General features: G+C 47.3%; 1 protein-coding gene across 4 annotated transcripts in view; it reads right to left on the bottom strand.

The window, feature by feature from the left end:
- Positions 1–3,280, bottom strand: part of bcorl1 (BCL6 corepressor-like 1) — a 26,269-nt gene that overhangs the window by 15,302 nt on the left and 7,687 nt on the right. For 2 of the 4 annotated variants that reach the window (XM_019883969.1, XM_019883966.1), the window contains exon 3: positions 605–998. The exons of the other annotated variants lie outside the window; for them this stretch is intronic. The gene's annotated coding sequence lies outside the window, so the exon portion shown is untranslated. The remainder of the gene's footprint in view (positions 1–604; positions 999–3,280) is intronic. 4 annotated transcript variants of the gene reach the window in all.

Genomic DNA, 3,280 nt, shown 5'->3' with positions numbered 1-3,280 from the left:
GCGCACACACACACACACACACACACACACACACACACACACACACACACACACACACACACACACTCTTCAGCCAAAACAGCTCATCTCGATGCCACCTAACAAAAACAAAAACAAAAACTCCTCAATAGCACAAACGTTTGTCTGTAAAGAATCAATATCAAAGCCATAAGGGATAAAGGATCAAGTCAGAAACGGAGGGTGGACTACACAAGTTAATGCGCAAGCAAGCTTGTGTTCCGGAGCGGTCACCGCTGTCACGGAGGAAGGAGAAGAGAAGACGGACCCGACAACTCCGCGGCCGGGCATTGGCGACCGCGACCCAGGCTCCCTCACCGGCTCGCACGAAGAGCCGGGCTGCTCTTATTTATCCTCAGTCGACCTAGCACGAGCGTCGGGAGCAGCGGCGGGTGTCCCGTCCTCTCTCGCCACTTGCGAGGCTTCCGAACGAGGACCACGACCCCACGAAGCCGCCTGCTACCACCACCACCACCGTAACCGCCACCCCAACACACACACACACTACCCCCTCCACCTTATTTTTCCCTCTCTCCTTCCGAGTCGCCACATAAAAGATGTCCAATGACACGAGCAGCCCGCTCACCCGGGTGGTGCATGAACGTCGCACGGCGGACGGCTCCGTTCCGCGGCTGCCTCTCGGCCTCTGGCGGTCCGCGGCTCTTCAGTAACCTCGACGGTTTTCGGTTTTCAAAGTCCGGGGAGGGGGGTGGTGAGGGAGGGAGAAGGGGGGGGGGGTCGTCAAGACTGTCCGTTCCGTATCTCCAGTCTGATGGGAGCGAGAAAGCGAGCGAGAGGGGAGGAAGCTTATGGGAAATGTAGTGCTCCACTATCCACGCCCAGGATTAGACGCTGCGGAAGCAGGCGGGGATGAGGACTACAGGGACCACCTTGCAGCGCGGCGCCACAGCCGCTTCAGGAGGCACGAGGGGGGATCGCGTCCACAGCATAACGGCGGTGGGGTTGTTGGTGCGACTTATCTGAGAAAAAAAGCTCCTTTTTGTGAGTGGGTCACCAAGTCATAAACTGTGACTTTAAAGTTACGAGTTTTGACCGGAAGCCAAAGGAGAAATGTTGTAAATCGAGGAAATAAAGTGTGGGAGAGCGTTGGGCTCGTTGGTGAAGATGAGGAAACAAGTGTGTTGAGAGGAAGGAAAAGAGCACATGCGCGTTTTCATGGAGATGTTCCAATCTCATGACACGTAAATTGTGATTCAATGTCACTGCAGTAAATTCACTTAAATCCATCTGGGTTCACCTGTTATTGTGTATATTTAGAGCTTTACTACTTTTTTTTTTTTTTTTGCAACTGTGGACCCAAATCTGAAATTTGGTGCCACAAAAATCATACCATGCAGGCTGATGATGTGGTTCGCACAACTGCCTTAAAATTCTCAGCTTCTGGGTTTGAATCTGGCCTTCCTGTGTGTAGTTTGCATCATCTCCCTGCGCTCGTGTTGTTTCCTCCATCCACATTTCATTCCATATCCCAAAACAAGTATGTTAAATTGACTTAAGACTTGTCCATGGATGTGACTGTGAGTGAATGTTTGTCAACTAGTGCGCTGTGATTGACTGACAATCACTTCAAGGTGCAAACCGCCTCTTGTCCAAAGTCAGGTGGGATAGGCCACAGCTCAGGTGTGACCCTCATGAGGACCGCAGTGTGGAAGATGGATGAATGGATTAAAAAAAAAAAAACATGATACCATGTTTTCAATGAATAACAAAATGATTCAGTACGCATGAGCGAGTTTGACAATGAATACTAAAACAGATCCACTATTTGGGACCTGTTTTGGTACTGGACCCCAAAGTCTTGAAGGCACTGATTTAAAGAAGACGCTTTATACACAAGCATCCATCAATTTTCTACACCATGCTGCCAACCACAAGCAACTCAAAATGTTTGCTTAGGAAAATTATCACTTGTGTCTCTTGTTCATCACTTGTTCATCAAACTGAGCAGTGTGATATCACAGACCCCAAATTGCAACATACATTATTGCAAGACTTGCAAGGCTACCAACCAGGAATAATAAGCATCACGGAACATGCACGGCCATCTTTTTGTCTATCATTTAGAGCGGTGGTTCCCAAACTGTAGGTCTCAAAATGTCAACTTTTATTGGGTCGCTGAAAAATAACTAACTAACTAACTAACTAACTAACTAACTAACTAACTAACTAAAGAGAGAGAGAGAGAGAGAGAGAGAGAGTTTTTTAGGCATGTCAAAATCGAGATAGGATTTTATTTTAGTTTGTATATTTGTTGTTTTAAAAAAAATTCAAAGGACAATTTGAATATAATACAATTATCGCATATGGCCTGATTGACCCCTAGATATGGACCTTTGACTCTTAAAAAAATTATTTGTGGCCTTTGAAGATTTGTATTTTGAGTAACCCTGAATTGGAAGCATGTCTCAGTATGTGCAGCACCAATTCTACACAAGTGCAAAATACATCCATCCGCCCATCCATTTTTTTAACCGCTTTATCCTCACTAGGGTCGCAGGGCATGCTGGAGCCTACCCCAGTCTTCAGGCAGTAGGCGGGGGATACCCTAAACCGGTTGCCAGACAATCGCAGGGCACACATGAATGAAGAACCATCCATGCACACACCTAGGGACAATCGAGAGCACAGGTGTCGAAGTCCGGTCCTCGAGGGCCGGTGTCCTGCATGTTTTCCATCCCTCCCTGCTGCAACACACCTGATTCAAATGATCAGGATCACTATCAGGCTCCGATAGAGCTTGCTGATGAACTGATCATTTTGATCAGGTGTGTTGCAGCAGGGAGGGATGGAAAACATGCAGGACACCGGCCCTCGAGGACCGGACTTCGACACCTGTGATCTAGAGTGTTCAATCAGCCTGCTATGCATGTTTTTGGAATGTGGGAGGAAACCGAAGTACCCGGAGAAAACCCACGCAGGAGAATATGCAAACTCTACACAGCAAGGTCGGATTGAACCCATGACCTCTGCACTGTGATGTCGACACGCTAACCACTGGACCACCGGACCGCCCGTGCAAACTACCAGCACAGCATATTGTCTTTCTCACAGCGTCAATCAAAACGGAGCATTTTTATGTTTTTAAAGACAGCTATAGGTCTTGTATAGGTCTTGTATTTTATATATATATATATATATATATATATATATATATATATATAAGCGGCTGGATAGCTCAGTTGGTAAGGCATCGGTTTGGCGTACAGGAGACGGTGGCTCGAATCCCGCTTGGGGCAAAAAA

This window comes from Hippocampus comes, unplaced genomic scaffold (assembly GCF_001891065.2).
Source record: "Hippocampus comes isolate QL1 unplaced genomic scaffold, H_comes_QL1_v1.1 scaffold156, whole genome shotgun sequence".
NCBI lineage: Eukaryota > Metazoa > Chordata > Actinopteri > Syngnathiformes > Syngnathidae > Hippocampus > Hippocampus comes.
The sequence above is the reverse complement of the archived record's forward strand: the minus strand, read 5'-3'. Positions and strand labels throughout refer to the sequence as shown.